The sequence below is a fragment of the Hyperolius riggenbachi genome, chromosome 9 (genome assembly GCF_040937935.1).
Source record: "Hyperolius riggenbachi isolate aHypRig1 chromosome 9, aHypRig1.pri, whole genome shotgun sequence".
In the NCBI taxonomy this organism is placed as follows: domain Eukaryota; kingdom Metazoa; phylum Chordata; class Amphibia; order Anura; family Hyperoliidae; genus Hyperolius; species Hyperolius riggenbachi.
This window is the reverse complement of record NC_090654.1, coordinates 268,318,859-268,338,654: the sequence shown is the minus strand read 5'-3', so window position 1 is coordinate 268,338,654 and position 19,796 is coordinate 268,318,859.

The following is a 19,796-nucleotide window of genomic DNA, read 5'->3' as shown; positions in this document are numbered from 1 at the left end:
CCTCGTAGTCACTCACTGCTGCTCCAGTCCCCCGCTGGCAGCTTTCTGACCTCAGAGGTCAGGGCCACATTGCATACATTTTTACGCATTCCAGCTAGTGCAGGAACAAAAATTTACGCGTTGCACCACTAACACTTAAAACAGTATGTGTTAATGTTTCTGCACTAGCGGGAATGTGTAAAAATGTATGCAATGCGGCCCTGACCTCCGAGGTCGGAAAGCTGCCAGCGAAGGACTGGAGCAGCAGTGAGTGACTACGAGGGCACAGGATGGCTGCATGGGGCTGGTAGAAGCCCCAGGTAAGTGAAACTCATTTTTTTTTTTGCTTGGACCTTCCCTTTAAGCCTGATACACACATTCAATTTTGATTGGCCAATGACTGGCCAATTTAACCACCTCCATGTAGTGTAAAAGTGGCCACTAACTGTCCAATTTGTAGTGAAAAATCATTTGAGAAATTCTAATCAGATTGGTTGTAAATAATTTCTGTTGATAGGCACAATCGATTACAAACGATTATAAAAATAGTCGTCCGATTGGATTTTCATCAGATCAAAATTTGGATTTTCTTGTTGGTTGTGATAGACAGGAAGCAAAGATTGGTTCGTTGATGTTGTAGTGAACGATTTTTCTTCCGATCAGAATTTTCTGATCGCTCGATTGATTTTTCACTAGAAATTGGATTGTTGGATCACCTTCTTGGCGTTCCCCCGGCGATCGTCGCTCCCCTCCGCTCTGGCCGGCATCTCTGCTCGCCCTGCCTTAAAGAGAACCTGTAAAAAAAAAAAAGTTGCCATGGGGTGTACTCACCTTGGGAGGGGGAAGCCTCAGGGTCCAAATGAGGCTTCCCCCTCCCCTGTAGCTGCAGGCAATCCAGCGCTGGCTCCCCCAGAGTGTCCCGGAATCCTCCCTCAAGGCTAACAAGCGCTGATAAGCGCTTATTTATTTACCTTTCCTGGCTCCAGCAGGGGCGCTGTTGCGGCTCGGCACGGAGATAGGCGAAAATAGCCGATCTCTGTCGGGTCCGGTCTACTGCGCAGGCGCAGGAGACTTGCACCTACGCAGTAGAGCGGCCTGACAGCGATCGGCTATTTCTGCCTATCTCTAAACGGAGAGCTGATATTGCACCTGCGCTGGAGCCAGGAAGGTAAATATTAACATCCCCGCTGTTCGGGGAGCTTTATCGCCGCCGCCGTGGGACCGAGGAGGACGGGGGGAAGCCTCAATAGGATCCGGAGGCTTTCCCCACCCGAGGTGAGTACCCCCCAGGGGAGGTTTTTTTTTGTTAAAGGTTTTCTTTAAGTGTCGGATCCAAGAGCGGAGGGGGCTAGAGCTGCTCATAGCTGGAGGCTGGGAGGTGAGTAAAGGCTTCTGGCAATATTGGGGACACCATGGCTAACAATCTACACTGGGCATCCGGCTGCCTGACCTCCCCCCAAAGGCACATCCCCCACGCATGTAAAATGGCCTGGTCCTTAAAGGGACTCAGCTCAAATAATTAAAAAGATTTATACATACCTGAGGCTTCCTCCAGCCCCATCCGCTCGGATCGCTCCCACGCCGCTGTTGGCACCTCTGTTAAATTGTTTCTGTTGCCAATTGTCCACTTACGGTGGAGGGATGTTACCCCTTTCTTCACTACAAGGAGCATCTTCTTAAACCCAAGAAGGGTAGAGTATATTCTCTCCATGTGTTTTACAGTGGTTACCTTGGAGGTACCCTGACTTCACTTGTGAGTATGTTATATTTGTTACAACAATTTCTGTACCCTTTGGTGTACTAACACACAAGTAGTACCGCACTATATTTTGGCTTTCGTCTCTCTCCTCTTTTGTTTTACATATCATAATGAGGCAGCGCTGATACCCGCGGAGATTGCAGTGGGAAGGTGGAAAAACTATAAAATGGGCCTTGCTTTTCCATTGGTTCATTACTCTAATGGATTGGCTCGCCAACCAATCAAAAGGCTCAGAATGGCAAAGGATGGAAAAGGATCTAGCCCATCTTTCCTCTGAAATTGGCTCATTGCAGTGCACTCTGGTCATACCATCCAAGCTTCAGAAAAGTTCTCCCGAAAGAACGAAACACTTAAGATTTTTCTTCTTCTTTCCTTTTTTTCTTTTTTATCAATCTGTTCAAGAAGACTTTGTACTTCTGTTCTAATTAGTTCCCACTAAAGAGATCCGGTCTGTGGAATTGGAAAGGTCTTTCATTCCTTATGATTTACATTGACTTTTTCTTCTTTTCTTTCTTTTTTTTTTTTTTGCCATTTTCGTCTTTCCTCGAACATTTTTTATTTTTGTATTTTTTTTTTTTGCTCTGCTCTCCCATGCTGCGAGACTCATGTTCAGAAATATGCAAATCCCGCTACCATCTGCTGCATTATTTGAAGCAAATGGCTTTTGTGAGCGCAGCAGTTGCGTTTCGAGTCCTCTCGAGCAACAGAAGGAAAAGGGAGAAAATTTTTCTTTATTCACTTTACATAGCATAAGTAAGTGAAGAGGTCCCCTCCCGGCTGAAGCCGCCATTAGCGACTGTTGGGTTAACCGCCTCCGGTGTGAACCGCGCGTGGTGCGGAGCGTGCTGCGCTCGATTTGATTAAGTGCTTGTTGTGTGGATGGTGAATTAAGTGTCTTCTATTCAGGGGATCGGCGGGATCGCGCGTCTTAAACTTCTCTTTGTGAAAAGAGAGAGAGAAAAAAAAAGATTTGGCGAACGGAAGCGCCGCAGAAGAGGGGGCGGACGTGTGAACTGACGGAATAGCGAGGGCTCGCAACGCGTGGGATACAGAGCTGTAAAGACAGCTCATAAACTTTATCTGAAAAGTTAAATATTTTTATTATTTTTGTAAGCTTAGAGAAAATATATCTAATTCCGACACAAATGGCTTCTGAAGCGCTCGACTGCCGGCGAATCACCAGAGAGGATGGGATATCGAGTATAAGCAGTGGCGTAACTAAGACGCTTGGGGGTTGTACATGGGGACCCAAGCACTCTATTGATATGGAGCCCCAAAACCTACCAAGGACTGCATTGTCAGAGAGGTGTATTTAGAGTGAGGAAACGGTTTGTTAAAGAGTACCCGAGCCGAAGCTCGCGTACAGGGCAGTTTCTAGGCTAAATTGCACCCAGGGCTAGGGTGTAAATATTTGACACCCCCCCCCCCTTCTCCTCACCCCAGTGGACTCGCAAACCCTTACTCTTTAGGGACAGTCACACAGCCACAGGTCACAAGCAGATCTGCCTACTTACTAGTGACCGGCTGCTCATTCAGGAGGAAGCAACCAGCAGGGACCAGGAGAACACACAGGGAAAGAGAGCCCTGGCAAGCTGACTTCTCCATAGGTGCCGCGCACTGACAGCCTGCAGTACCGCTACAGGACATAAGGTGTCATCACACGGTGGTGACGTGATGATGACTTGACGTCTGACGCAGGCAGCCAAGGAGGAGTCAAGGAAGGTGATTGCGCAGGTAATCTTCTTTCTTCTTCCATTTGGCTGCACCGCACCACACAAGCTCCCTAGCGGTTATGTCCTTCTGCCTGCGCCCCGCTTCTTCTACTTGCCGGTCTGCGCCCAGGGCCCGCACTGCTCAATAAACAAAATTAGATACTTACCTAAAGAGAGGAAAGCCTCAGGATCCTATTGAGGCTTCCCTCCCTGCTCTGATGTCCCCCGTCACTGAGCGCAGCCCCCCAGAAGATTAGTGACATGGCATTGTCGCCAATCATATCGGGGTCGTACAGCTCCTCTTCTTCCTGCAGCATGGCCGCGCGAACCCACCTGCGTAGGCACAGTAAGCTGGAGCCGCTTGTGTACGAGCAGCTCCATGCTACTGCGCATGTGAGGGCAGGCTCACACGGCTACTGCGAAAAAGATTGTGAGCCCCTCTGAAGGACAGTTAAGTGACAAGACAATATACTCTGTACAGCGCTGTGGAAGATGTCGACGCTATATAAATGCTAAAAAACAATAACTCATGAACAAAATTTCAAAAAATTTTTTGCAAAAATTCACGTTTTCGCGCCCATTTTCTTATATTCATTTTCCATGACCATATTGTTAAAAATACAATGTATTTTCCCAAAAACTATTTTGAAATGGATAGCAACACTGGTGCCTAACCCTAACATACGTTCCAAATTATTTTTAATTCTTTTTTTTTTTTTTTTTTTTTTTTAACCTCAGATCATTCACCTGCTCGACCGATAAATACATAACTTCACTGCCATGCTCCTAGGTCAAGCTGAGCTGTCATCATCGGTTATCAATATAGCAGGAGAGAAGGGGGGGTTATTTTACATTTTATCAATCTATTTATTACAAAACTTTATTAAACCATATAGAGCTATGCTACTTCCTTCATTTTCTACCCTACCCCAGCTTTCTCTCATCTTACCACTTAAAATCAAACCTCTTACCACACTCAACATCCGTTCTCCACAGGCGCTCCATCCATACTCCATTTAACCCATTTAACCCAACCTTGGCCCGCCTCACATACTCCCTACTCTTACTTCCTACTACTCTTACCTAAGCATTTCCGACCAGATCATTCGCCATTTATATAAGGCACTATCTTGGAATTTTTCTTCTTCTTCCCATTCCTCCAATACTAGAAATTTTTTCATCTCTCCTATCCAGTCCCTCAGAGTAGGAGCCTCTACCCCTTTCCACTTACATGCTATTAATTTTTTTGCCACCACCGCGGCTGGATAGGTCAGATTCTGGACTTCCCCTGTCCCCAGGATAGCCTTTGTTTCTGTAAATCCACAGATTTTTTTCCTTCCTCTATTACAGAAGGATTCAATTTCCATCCAAAATTTGTGGATTTTAGGGCAGGACCACCACATATGGGCGAGTGAACCCCTGTCTGCTTGGCATCGCCAACATTTATTGCTTGTGTTAGCTCTCATCTTACTCAGTCGTGCTGGTGAGATGTACCATCTCGCTACCAGCTTATAATTAATCAGCTGGTAGGCGGGAATCTTAGATGTCCAGATCTTCTTAAAAATCTTTCCCCAATCCATGGCTTGAATCGGTTTTAAATCCATTTCCCATTTTGTGCAAAAAGGGGGACGCAAGGGATCATAATAACCACCAATAAAATTATACAACAGGGATATTGATTTATCTTTTTTAACAGCAGAACTGAAACAACTCTCAAAGAAATTCTTCTGTCCGCTGATTTTGCCTCTTATTTTATAGAAAAAACTTAATAATTGGCAGTATTTAAAACCCTTTACCTTATCCTCCTTTATTTTTATCATTTGATCTGTGAACTCTGTCAACGTCGTAGCAGGCTCAAATATTGTATCCCTAAACCATTGCTCATTCATACCAGGTTCAAAATTTGGATTATTACCCAATGTTGCCAGGGGTGATAGCCTTTTCTCATATTCTACTTCCAATAATTCCACAAATGCCCACAGGGTTGGTGCGAGTAGAGGGTGTGAAACCTCCTGGGCTGCCTTCCTAACCATCTTTGGATGCCATGATGAAACCAAAGCAAAATCTATTAACTCTTTCTCGTAATGAGACCAGAACATATGGGGAGGCGCAATTCTTATATCCAATAATCTATCGAGATGTATGCTCCTATAATAGTGGTTAATATTAGGGGCACCCATTCCCCCCCTATCTTTAGAACGGCTGATAGTTTTATAAGCTATCCTATGTTTATTTTTCCTCCAAATAAAATCCCCAAACAATCGGTCCCACTCTGAAAACCACGATCTTGGCACGGCTATGGGAAGGTTTTGTATAACAAAATTTATCTTTGGTAGAATTTTCATTTTAATAAAATTAATTCTACCTATAACATTTAGGGGGGAGTTTTCCATAGATCTTACAAGATGTGTACATTCTTCTTGAATTTTTGAATAATTCTCTCTAAATAACTCTCCTTCGTTTTTACATATATAAATCCCAAGATATTTAATTTTCTTATCTGTAGCGTTAAAATGATATTTTTTTTTTATCTCCTCTAACACATCACGATCACAACCCATATTCAGAATCTCCGATTTTGTGTTATTTATTTTAAAACTCGATACTCTGCCAAATTCTTCAAGGATTTTACAGACTTTATCTAATGAGATCTGCGGATTCGTTAATGTCAATAATAAATCATCAGCATATGCCAAGATCTTGTTCTCATACTCCCCTATTTTCCACCCCACAATCTCTGGATCATTCTGAATTATAGAGATCAACACTTCCATACTTAAATTGAATAGGAGGGGGGAGAGGGGGCACCCCTGTCTAACTCCATTATTTATTGGGAAGGGCTTAGATAGAATCCCATTAATTTTGACTCTTGCCTCTTGATTTCTATAAAGACCCTTAATTCTATTTATAATAGTCTCTCCAAAGCCGAAAAATTTAAGGGCAGTAAACATAAATGGTCTAGATATACGATCGATGGCTAACAAGATTGCTTTATTTTTATCATGTTTAATTCTGTGTTGAAAACTAATTGCAGAGAAAATATTATCGCGCATTTGACGTCCTTTTCTGAACCCTGCCTGTTCCTTACCCAGTATTTTGTCTAAGACTTTTTCCAGTCTAAGAGTTAAAATCTTCGCATAGATCTTCACATCTGTATTAATAACAGATATTGGTCGGTAGCTTTGAGTTTCATCTGGGATTTTCCCCTCCTTCAGAATCAATGTTATTGTTGCTAGGTTTCCCAATCGGGTAAATGGTTCCTTACCGTTTTCCTCATTCATCATTTTCCCGAGCATTGGTGCTAATTTGTCTATAAAGGTCTTATAAAAGATTGTTCCATATCCATCTGGGCCCGGACTTTTCCCATTCTGCAATGTTAGAATAGCATCCTGCACTTCTTTCAGGGTAATAGGAGTCTCCATTAAATCTTTTTCTTCGCTACTTAATCGGGGCAGCTTTAAATCATCAAAATAGTCTTCGATTTGCTTCGCCGTTGTCGTTATGTCTAAATTATATAATTTGTCAAAGTATTTACCAAAAATATCCCCCATTAGGGATGTGTCATAACAGAGCTTACCTTCTGCATTTTTAATTTTTTCAATAAAATTACGAGTTTTCTTTTTGTCTAACAATCTAGCCATCATTCTGCCTGGCTTATTGATATTAATTGAGTACTCTCGTTTCAGCCGTTTATATTGGTTACGGCATTCCGTATTCAGCAGAGAGTTTAAGGAGAATCTAATCTCCACCAGCTTTGTATAATTTAAGTCATTTGGCAGGGATTTATGATCTTTTTCTGCATCATTTAGGGCCTGCATCAGGTTTTCCAACTGTTTCTTTTTTTCCCATTTTAACCTACTTGTTTGCTTAATTAAAGAGCCCCTAATAACGCATTTAAGACACTCCCATTCTGTCCGTAGTAATGGAACGGAGTTCTCATTCTCTTTACAATAAAGGTCAATTTGTTCTTCAACTATTTCCTTCACCCCGGGCTCTTTCAACAATTGCTCATTTAATTTCCAATTAAATTCTGTTCCTATTTTATTATTCCATTGAATTGTAAGAAAAACTGGCGCATGATCCGAATATGTAATGCAGCCTATCTTAATATCTATAACATCTAATAAGTTATCCTGTTCCAACAAGAAAAAATCCAATCTTGAGTAAGTATTATGAACCTGAGAAAAGAAAGTATAATCGGAAACGTCTTGGTTATGTATTCTCCATACATCAGCCATTTTTTTACTTCTAAGTTTATTCACCAACAACTGCAATTGCTTTTTCCCTATATTGGACTTTTTTTTTGAGGAATCTATTTCGGGATTTAAGGCAACGTTGAAATCCCCTCCCATTATCAACCTCCCCTTTTTATATTCCCAAACAGTGTCCAGACTTCTCCTGACAAAAAGGCTCTGCCCTACATTGGGGGCATAGATATTGACCAGCGTGATTGGATGGCAGTCTAATTTACCTATTATCATCAGAAATCTGGCATCCTCATCCTTTCTTATCTCTTCAATCTCAATATTTATTCTGGAAGAAATCACAATTGCTACCCCTCTAGATTTCCCTGTAGTTCTTGAATTCACAATCCATTGGTCATATTTTTTATAACAATAACCCGGGTTATAATTACCTCTAAAATGGGTCTCTTGTAAAAAAGCAATGTCAATATTATTTTTATTTAGTTCATTTAAAATCCTTCCTCGTTTACTCCCGGAGTTTGCCCCATTAACATTTATTGTTACAATTTTTATATTATTCATCAAGAGATAGTAATGGTAAGCCTAATGATAAAGGCCGTATATCCAGGTAGTTGTGGACGGAAACCAAGACTCATACCACACCCATACATCTTACTTTTTTTTACCAAATCAGACACACATGGAGAGACATCGGTCCTCCCCCTTTCTTTCTCACATTGATCCATTGTTCTTTTGTCCCCACAGTCGCAAAAAATGCGAACTATTAGTGGAGACTTGTCTCTCAGACACCCCAAACCAACCAAAATTATGGTAGGCTTAGGTAGATCCCACTACGGGCTCAGGCCCGCCTCCTCCCTCGTCTCCAATCTCCCAACCCCTTATCTCCATTGGAGGTAAATTAAATTTAGTTAGTAATGGAGCAATCGGATGTCCATCTTTCAGAGTGTAGGAATTATTCGCCATTGTAACCGTCAAGGAGAGAGGGAAACCCCAACGGTAGGTTCCCCCTTTTTCTGTTACCATAGTTAATATGGGTTTCAATAGTCTACGCCTAAAAATTGTTCTCCCTGACAAATCATTATATAATTCTATTTTATGCCCCTTAAAGTCCACCTTGCCAATTTCTCTCGCTTTCCTTAAAATATTTTCTTTTTGGGCAAAAAAATGGACTCTACAGACCACATCCATCACATTCCCACTATCAGAAGCACGAATTTTCCCTACTTTATGTACCCGGTCCAGCTCAATTGTTTTAGGGGCATTTTCTCCCAACAAATTTTTAAAAATATCGTTTACTATGAGGGGGAGTTCTGTATGTTTCAAATTTACTGGCAGGCCCCGGATTTTTATATTATTTCTCCTTCCTCTATTTTCCAAATCATCTACCTTGGTGGCCAGAGAGATTAGTTGTTTTTGCTGGTCGCCAATGGTTTTGTCATGAGTAGCGATAGTTTTTTGATTTTTTTCCACCTTGGATTCCAGTGACTCAATTCTAGATGTCAGGTGTACTATAGCTTCTTGTAGAGGTTTAACCTCTTCAGCAATCACGTTCTTTATAGTACTTTGAATTGTCTCTACCATAATTCCTTGCCAGGAAGATGAAGCTTCCTTAAACCATTTTTCTAGCTGCGTATCAACCCCTTCTTTAGAGATATACTCCTGATTATCCTTCCCCTTACAAACTGATGGTCTTGTACCCGCACCCTCACAGTATTCAGCAATTTTTTTATAATGTGTGGAGATATCTTTAGGTGTAATAGAACCAGCAGCCTGAGCAGACAGGGGTATTTGTCTTTGTGGTGTATCTAGGGGTTTAAATTCAGGTTTTTTCTTATTCTCCGATGCCATATTATTGATTGTGGGTTTGGTGAAAAACCGTAATTACCCAACTTATTATTGTTTTTAACAGAGAGATGTTATTTTTAATTCTAACATGCCCCAGAGAATCTTGAAACCTAGACTAGTGGCTGAAAAAATAGTAATAATATTGCCTATAACCGTTTTTGTAAGTGGAAAATCTGGAGTAAGTCAGTTTTTTTCTGAATTATTCTTATTAACGCTATATAAAAACTTTGTACGCAAGCCTAAAATAATTGCATTTTCTTTCTATTTTATTTCCACCATTTGCAGGCTGAACGTTTGCAAACAATCACTGTAAGAGATACTTTATTTGTAATAATTCATCTGCAAATAGTTGTCGGAAAATTTCACACATTGGAATAAAAATCACATAAAAGGGAAGTTTTTGTGCCGTATAAACGGAAAAAAATATTTTTATATCTTATCATTTTAATAATTAAAAAGAGCTGTTAAAGGTCGTTTTAGGAAAGTAGGAGAAGAAGAAGAAGATATGTCTATTCTTCTACATTTTAATCACTCTATAACAGCACAATTATCGCCTTAAAATTTTTACAAGATAATAAAATGAATACAGCCGACTGTGATGCTAAAAAAAAATATATTTCTCTATAAATATGTTATTAAAAAGCAGCAATTCGGCATCTACTCTTGATAGGTAGTGAGGCTGGATTCACTATGGTCAGTTGTACAATGCACTCGTTATAATGAGTGTGAACTGCAATGGGAACTGGACATAGACTTTAACAGGGTTAGAATAGCACGATCCATTACAATATACAGTGGTGTGAAAAACTATTTGCCCCCTTCCTGATTTCTTATTCTTTTGCATGTTTGTCACACTTAAATGTTTCTGCTCATCAAAAACCGTTAACTATTAGTCAAAGACAACATAATTGAACACAAAATGCCGTTTTAAATGATGGTTTTTATTATTTAGTGAGAAAAAAAAACTCCAAATCTACATGGCCCTGTGTGAAAAAGTGATTGCCCCCTTTGTTAAAAAGTAACTTAACTGTGGTTTATCACACCTGAGTTCAATTTCTGTAGTCACCCCTAGGCCTGATTACTGCCACACCTGTTTCAATCAAGAAATCACTTAAATAGGAGCTATCTGACACAGAAAAGTAGACCAAAAGCACCTCAAAAGCTAGACATCATGTCAAGATCCAAAGAAATTCAGGAACAAATGAGAACAAAAGTACTGTCATTGAGATCTATCATTCTGGTAAAGGTTATAAAGCCATTTCTAAAGCTTTAGGACTCCAGCGAACCACAGTGAGAGCCATTATCCACAAATGGCAAAAACATAGAACAGTGATGAACCTTCCCAGGAGTGGCTGGCCGACCAATATTATCCCAAGAGCGCAGAGAAAACTCATCCGAGAGGCCACAAAAGACCCCAGGACAACATCTAAAGAACTGCAGGCCTCACTTGCCTCAATTAAGGTCAGTGTTCACGACTCCACCAGAAGAAAGAGACTGGGCAAAAACGGTCTGCATGGCAGATATCCAAGGCGCAAACCACTTTTAAGCAAAAAGAACATTAAGGCTCGTCTCAATTTTGCCAAAAAAACATCTCAATGATTGGCAAGACTTTTGGGAAAATACCTTGTGGACCGACGAGACAAAAGTTTAACTTTTTGGAAGGTGCGTGTCCCGTTACATCTGTGTGAGAATCTGCTCAGCTGCCTGTGCAGACAGGCAGCGTTTTGATCACTGTTCACGTCTGCATTCTGCAGGTCTCTTTAAGAGAGACATTTTGTTAGTTCTGCAGCTTGCTGCTGAGGAATTTGCATACATTCATTATGCAAATCCCCTACCTGCCTCCTGTGATGACTGGCAGTATAAAGGTTGGGATTACCCACAGTCCTTTGCTGGTCATTCCTTCAGGGTTTGTAGTACACACTCCTAGAGAGTGTCAGCCATGCTACTTCTTGTTGAAGTTATCTTAGAGTAATTCCTGGAAACTGTGCTAGGCAGGTTTTCCCTAGTGCAGTTAGGATTGTTTATCTGTTTGTTTGTTCTGTTGCCATTGTCCTGTCCCAACGGTGGTCGACAGGAAATGGTTCTGATCTCTGTTCTTGGAGTATAGCTGGTGCAGCGGTTGCTACCAGCTATCTCTTCTGATCTGTACCTGGATTGCGCTAGCCACTTTTCGCTAGCGCTGTGGATCCTTCTGTTCTGTCTCCTGGGATTGCGCTAGCCACTTTTCGCTAGTGCTGTGGATCCTATCTCTCGCTTGTCCCTGTTTTCGTGTGTCTGTCTTGTCTGCTACGACCGCTTGTTGGAGGCTCGGTGAGGTAACCGTTAAGCAAGCGTTCGCGTCCTCTGTTTCATGTTTGTCTGTTGATGGTTAGTTAGGTGTGCTTGTCTCTATTGTGCTTATCACGTGGAGACCGCGCATTACCGCGTGCACTGTTGCGAATGAGTGCGGTGTTCCCGGTTAGCTAGCGTTTGTTATTTTCCGCATCTTCTCATTGTATTATTTGCTGTGCCTTTGCTACCCTCGTATTCTACTCTGATCTGCCTTGTGTCACGTCTGGCGATCGCACCTCTCGCGATCGCGTTCCTGTTTCATATCTGTTGTTGTGTGTGCACGGTCGCGGGGTGGCGACTAGGTTGGCGCACACACATACAACCTGTCCCTTTGCTCGTTCTCATTCGCAATCGCCTCTCTTGCGATTGCGTTCTGCGCTTCGTACAAATTCCTGTCTGGCATTTGTGGAGGTACAGAGGATTGGTTCCTCTGCACTCCCCAGCGCCATCTGCCAACAGGAATTTTCCCTCTACGGGTGCGTAGCACCTTTTTGCTGGGTGCCTGCAATTATACGCTTGTGAGAGGATTTCCGCCGTATCAGCGCACGCGTTGTGCGCTGATCATGGAGAAAGTTACACAATCGTTACAATCTGGTGTAGAAGTAACACAGCATTTCAGCAAAAGAACATCATACCAAAAGTAAAATATGGTGGTGGTAATGTGATGGTCTGGGTTGTTTTGCTGCTTCAGGACCTGGAAGGCTTGCTGTGATAGATGGAACCATGAATTCTACTATCTACCAAAAAATCCTGAAGGAGAATGTCTGGCCATCTGTTCGTCAACTCAAGCTGAAGCGATCTTGGGTGCTGCAGCAGGACAATTACCCAAAACACACCAGCAAATCCACCTCTGAATGGCTGAAGAAAAACAAAATGAAGACTTTGGAGTGACCTAGTCAAAGTCCTGACCTGAATCCTATTGAGATGTTGTGGCATGACCTTAAAAAGGCGGTTCATGCTAGAAAACCCTCAAATAAAGCTGAATTACAACAATTCTGCAAAAATGAGTGGGCCAAAATTCCTCCAGAGCGCTGTAAAAGACTCGTTGCAAGTTATCGCAAACGCTTAATTGCAGTTATTGCTGCTAAGGGTGGCCCAACCAGTTATTAGGTTCAGGGGGCAATTTTTTTTTCACACAGGGCCATGTAGGTTTTGAGTTATTTTTCTCACTAAATAATAAAAACCATCATTTAAAACTGCATTTTGTGTTCAATTATGTTATCTTTGACTAATAGTTAACGGTTTTTGATGAGCAGAAACATTTAAGTGTGACAAACATGCAAAATAATAAGAAATCAGGAAGGGGGCAAATAGTTTTTCACACCACTGTAGTACCAGGCCTGGTCGGCCCATGATGCCAAGTGAGGCGACTTCCTCAGGTGGCAGAAGTCTGAGGGCCGCACTAGGCAGAAACAGGAAGTGAAGAGAGTGCCTGCCCAACCTATATTGGGGGCTACTGTACCTAGCTACCAATACTGGGGGCACCTATATCTGGCTACCTACCTATACTGGGGGTGTTTTTTGGGGGGCTCACTGCAGTTATAACGTTCGGTGCAAATTCTTAGGTGCTATGTGATCATTCCAATTCAGGAGGGGAGGGGGCGCATCCTCACAAGTTTGCCTCTGGTAACAAAAAGTCTAGAACCCTGCCGCAATGCTGGGGACTCCCTGTACTGTGCCCATGCAGAGGAGGACACAGGGGGACAAAGGAACAAACTGAGGACACAGGGGGACACAAAGGGGCATAGAAGAGGACACAAGGAGGACAGGGGCGGACACAAGGGGGCCACAGGAGGACACAAGGGGGACAGAGAAGAACACCGGGAGACACAAGAGGTACAAGGGGGCATGAGGTACAAAGGGGGTATAATCCACAAGATGCCCCTTCACCATGGATGCTCCAGGTTTAGTATATTTTTTTCTCTGGTTTTTGTCCTGTAAACCTAGGTGTGTCTTATAGTCTGGAGCATCTTATAGTCCGAAAAACGCAGTATATATCAACATTTTTTTTATTGCGTTCACGTTGAGTTGCACATGTGTGGAAGTGGTTTTTTCGGCCACAGAAAGTAAGTGCTAAAGATCCTCACTTCCTGCTTGGCCTGAAACCAGAATGGAGATTACTGCGCACTGCCGCGCAATTTCAAAAGGTTTTTTTTAGCGTTGCGGTGCAGTGCGATCAGCCCATCGACAACAGCATCAGGCAGGCGTAAGAGAAGCTCATCTTTAGCCCATATCCTGTTGTGCTGCTGATAAGTATTGCTCTCTGGTAATTACCCTACTGCTCTTTGAAATTTTGTTTTTTAAAGAGGAACTCCAGTGAAAATAATGTAATAAAAAAGTGCTTAATTTTTACAATAATTATGTATAAATGATTTAGTCAGTGTTTGCCCATTGTAAAACCTTTCCTCTCACTGATTTACATTCTGACATTTATCACATGGTGACATTTTTACTGCTGGCAGGTGATGTCACTGGAAGGAGATGCTGCTTGCTTTTTTGGCAGTTGGAAACAGCTGTTATTTCTCACAGTGTGATGTCAGAGCTGTGGGGCACTGACATCACACTGTGGGAGGGGTTTCACCCCAATATCAGCCATACAAAGCCCCCTGATGATCCTTTTTAGAAAAGGGGGTATCAGCTACTGATTGGGATGAAGTTCAATTCTTGGTTAAGGTTTCTCTTTAAGTCCTAACACTCTGCTAAATGGAGTCTTTGGGAGGGGGGGATGAATCAACATGACGTCTCGGCCTCCATCTTGTCTCCCACGCTTTGTGTCATTCACTGGCTAATCACCTTCATTAAGATATATGGATGAGTGGACATCATCACCATGGGAACATATCACTAACGCCTCCGTGAATGTCCATACTGAGGAATAAGAGGAATTATTATTCAGAAATGCATCACCTTTACAAACTCTTTAATAATAATTCAAGGAAGGAAAAGTAAGAAAGATTGTACTTTTCTGGAAAGAAGGAGCAGATGTTTTCGATACAGTGGCCAGATGACCCAGTTTACCAGGGACAGCCCCAGAATTTGGTTGGGGTACCCTGTCCTATGGTCCCCAATACTCACAAAAATGCCCCAACCTGTAGGTAACTGTCCCAGCCTGTCTCGGACAGTGATGGGAAATGTCCTACCTCCCGTGTCTGCCTCATTAGCCCGCCCACAGCAGCACACAAATCCACACCCTCAGTGTGCTGCCACAGCTGCAGGCGTGGCTATGCAATGTAGCTCCACCCCGCATGGTGCCGATGGGTTTGATGTGGTGATGAGGTGGAGTGCATGCAGAGGCTCCAGTGTGCCTTCTGGTTTCTTTAATCACATCTCACTTTTCCTCTCCTTCCTCTACTTTAATGAGGGCTATCATGCAATCAAAGGTGTGTGTCATTGTCATGCTCTAACTTCAGAGCTGAAGGCCAGTTCTTGTACATACTTGTGAGGCATTTGTATAAACTCAGTCCTCAGTGTTTTGGGTGCTTGATTTTGGCAAAATGTATTCTTATTTGGAATCGCAGTTGGGCCATAATGCCTACTTCTGTGGTTTTGGAAACTCTCCTGTTCATATTGCTTTTTGGTTGACTAGACTAACTAACCCAACCTATATGTCGTTTTTGTTTAAAGGAAATAAGTATATTGTATACTGTTATGTAACCCCTAATTTTGCAAAAAAAATATAAAGTAATACAAATTTACCCAAATTTCCATCATTATAAGGTTACATCAAGGAATCTGGTTGACACCATATTATGGAGTATTAAACCATCTGTATTGTTTACCCAGAACACACACAGACAGTATGCCGATCAGATGTTCTAAATCCATTGGAGCTCCACCGGCAACCTGCTTGTTCCAGGCATGTTACTCAAAAACTACTATAGCCAAAATATTAGTAAGATTGGAGGACATCTTGCATTCTTGAATAGACAATAACTCCATATCCTTTGTAAGCTTCCTTGAAGAACCATGGTAATCCTTCTCAGACTACTTGAAGAAACATAGTTATCTCTCTCAGGCTTCTTTTAAGAACAATGGCAATGCTTCCCAGGCTTCCTTGTAGAACCATAGTTTTTAGAAGACAATCTGAACAAATCCTGTATTAATAAATATTATTAAACCATAAAGAGCTAAATGTATTATCCTGGGATAAAAAATCATCCTCTCAGAACATCCAAGAGGAAAGCTCTGAACTCTGAATGTCCCCGTAAATCTGTCTGTTTTGGCCACCAGCGTGCAGAAGGTTTTGGGCCACCTTGCTTGCTGACTTACGTTGAGATGAAAGAGATCCTGGCTTCCTATTGTCCTGACCCTAACACCGAATCTGCAGCTCCCGTTGGCAATTCTCAGTAATCATCAACATTTTTATTCCTGCCAACTGCATAAGATGTTTACTTTTTATCCAGAAAACAGGATGAGAGGAGACCAACCCTAGCTGGAGAAACTCGAGAACGGCCTTCAGAACCCCAAGGAAAAAAAGTTTAGAAAGCGGTGAGGCAGACATGTGGTGTTTTTGTAGGACAAAGAGAGAGGCTGGAGGAGTGCTAAAACAAACAGCTTATTAAAAATGGGTTTCTTCAAGGGAAAATATCAACTTCCTGAAAGCGAAACGCCCCGGAGAACGCGTTCAGCTCCCCACCAGCATAATCACTTCATGAAATTCACCTCTCAATGCCGCCCTTTATTTTCCAGCATGAAACGCAGCCGGGAAGATGGTTGGCTTCCAATTTCCAGGAGGCAAACAAAATGACCACAAACTTTCGCTGACCTGCAGGACGAGGAGGCCAGGAGATGGTTAAAGGGAACCTGAACTCTGGATGCCTTTTCCAATGGAAAATGATTTGCAATTTTGTTATTGCTGTATGTATCATTGCATGCATACCTTTACCTTGTACCTTTGTCCCATTCTCGTGTATCTACACTTCCTGTCTCAGTCTGCACCAACACTTTGCTTCTCGCCAGTGAAGTCACACCTGGAACAAGCATGCAGGCTGTGGAGTCAAACCTGGAACAAGCATGCTGCCTGCGGAGTCACACCTGGAACAAGCATGAAGCCAGTGGGGTCACACTTGTAACAAGCATGCGGCCAATGGAGTCACACATGTAACAAGCATGCAGCTAGTGGAGTCACAACTGAGCATGCAGCCAGTGAAGTCACACCTGGAACAAGCATGCAGGCTGTGGAGTCACACTTGTAACAAGCATGCAGCTAGTGGAGTCACAACTGAGCATGCAGCCAGTGGAGTCACACCTGGAACAAGCATGCAGCCAGTGGAGTCACACCTGGAACAAGCATGCTGCCAGTGGAGTCACCCCTGGAACAAGCATGCAGCCAGTGGAGTCACACCTGGAACAAGCATGCAGGCTGTGGATTCAAACCTGGAACAAGCATGCAGCCAGTGGAGTCACACCTGGAACAAGCATGCAGCCAGTGGGGTCACACTTGTAACAAGCATGCGGCCAATGGAGTCACACATGTAACAAGCATGCAGCTAGTGGAGTCACAACTGAGCATGCAGCCGGTGGAGTCACACCTAGAACAAGCATGCAGCCGGTGGAGTCACACCTAGAACAAGCATGCAGCCGGTGGAGTCACACCTAGAACAAGCATGCAGCCAATGGAGTCACACCTGGAACAAGCATGCGGCCAATGGAGTCACACATGTAACAAGCATGCAGCTAGTGGAGTCACAACTGAGCATGCAGCCAGTGAAGTCACACCTGGAACAAGCATGCAGGCTGTGGAGTCACACTTGTAACAAGCATGCAGCTAGTGGAGTCACAACTGAGCATGCAGCCAGTGGAGTCACACCTGGAACAAGCATGCAGCCAGTGGAGTCACACCTGGAACAAGCATGCTGCCAGTGGAGTCACACCTGGAACAAGCATGCAGCCAGTGGAGTCACACCTGGAACAAGCATGCAGGCTGTGGAGTCACACCTGGAACAAGCATGCAGCCAGTGGAGTCACACCTGGAACAAGCATGCAGCCAGTGGGGTCACACTTGTAACAAGCATGCGGCCAATGGAGTCACACATGTAACCAGCATGCAGCTAGTGGAGTCACAACTGAGCATGCAGCCGGTGGAGTCACACCTAGAACAAGCATGCAGCCGGTGGAGTCACACCTAGAACAAGCATGCAGCCGGTGGAGTCACACCTGGAACAAGCATGTGGCCAGTGGAGTCACACCTGGAACAAGCATGCAGCCAGTGGAGTCACACCTAGAACAAGCATGCAGGCTGTGGTGTCACATCTGGAACAAGCATGCGGCCAGTGGAGTCACATCTGGAACAAGCATGCAGCTAGTGGAGTCACATCTGGAACAAGCATGCAGCTAGTGGAGTCACATCTGGTACAAGCTTGCAACCAGTGGGGTCACACTTGTAACAAGCATGCAGCCAATGGAGTCACACCTGGAACAAACATGCAGCCAGAGGAGTCACACCTGGAACAAGCATGCAGCCAGAGGAGTCACACCTGGAACAAGCATGCAGCCAGAGGAGTCACACCTGGAACAAGCATGCAGCCAGAGGAGTCACACCTGGAACAAGCATGCAGCCAGAGGAGTCATACATGGAACAAGCATGCAACTAGTGGAGTCACAACTGAGCATGCAGCCAGTTGGGCCACACCTGGAATAAGCAAGTAGGGTACAGAGTCAAACCTGGAACAAGCATGCAGCCAGTGGAGTCACACATGGAACAAGCATGCAGCTAGTGAAGTCACACATGTAACAAGCATGCAGCCAGTGGAGTCACACCTGAGCATGCAGCCAGTTGGGTCACATCTGGAACAAGCAAGCAGGGTACAGAGTCAAACCTGGAACAAACATTCAGCCAGTGAAGTCACACCTGGAACAAGCATGCAGCCAGTAAAGTCACACCTGGAACAAACATTCAGCCAGTAAAGTCACACCTGGAACAAGCACACAGGCTGTGCAGCCACACCTGGAACAAGCATGCAGCAAGTGAAGTCAAACCAGGAACAAGCATGCAGCTGATTCATAAAACATTGCGCAGTGGCTGGTCAAACAGTATTTTTAATCTTGCAAATCTCTCCAATGGGCGCGCATACATAAAATAAGAACACGTGTCCTGCAGTTCCTGTCCCAGTTCTCGAAAAACAGAAGCAAACACTCTGCACAGTTCAGCACAGATGACAGTAAGACCCAGACACCTGATCTGCCCCTTGCACACCACCAGGAATTCAAATACACCGATTTGGATAAAGTTACTCTTTAGCTAAAAATAAGGATGAACTTTGTCAAAACAAAAAGCGGGAACAGTGGCGTAGCTAAGAAGCTATGGGTCCTGGTGCAAGTTTTACATTGTGCTCCCCAAGCACTCTATACATAACAAGTGATACGGCGCACCAAGACCTGCCAATTGCAACTACAGTGTCAGAGGAGCAAGAAGGGGATGGGGAACAGTATGTTAATAATTATGACTATTTATAGCATCTATAGAAGTTATTACCAGCACAGCACCAATAGAAAATGAAGACTGTGGATGAAGGAGGGTCCCACGGGTCCCCCCTGCCCCATGGGCCCTGCTGCAGTCACAACCTCCCAACCCCCTATTGCTACGCCTCTGATCGGGAATATTTTCCTGATCTTGTGTTGAACCTCAGACTGCAGGACAGCGGTTGGAAAGCTATTTCCAGAGTGATGGTTTTTGGGCGGCGGTCAGCTGAAACTCCTTGTATCAAGTTCAGCCACACAAACCTGATAGCGCATTTCCATCACACCGTGATAAAACAATAACAGAATATAAATATCCTCGCCCCGATCTGGCATAACTAGCCGAAGGGGTTTGTTGTGGACTTAAAACGCAGCCAGAACCTTCCCGGCATCGATCGGCGTCTTTTCCACACAGACACACTTTGTTTTGGTTTAAATTTAGACCCGGTAAGGGCCGGCCCAGAGGTCCCATAATCCTCTTTGTATTTTGTGTTTGGCCAGCCTATA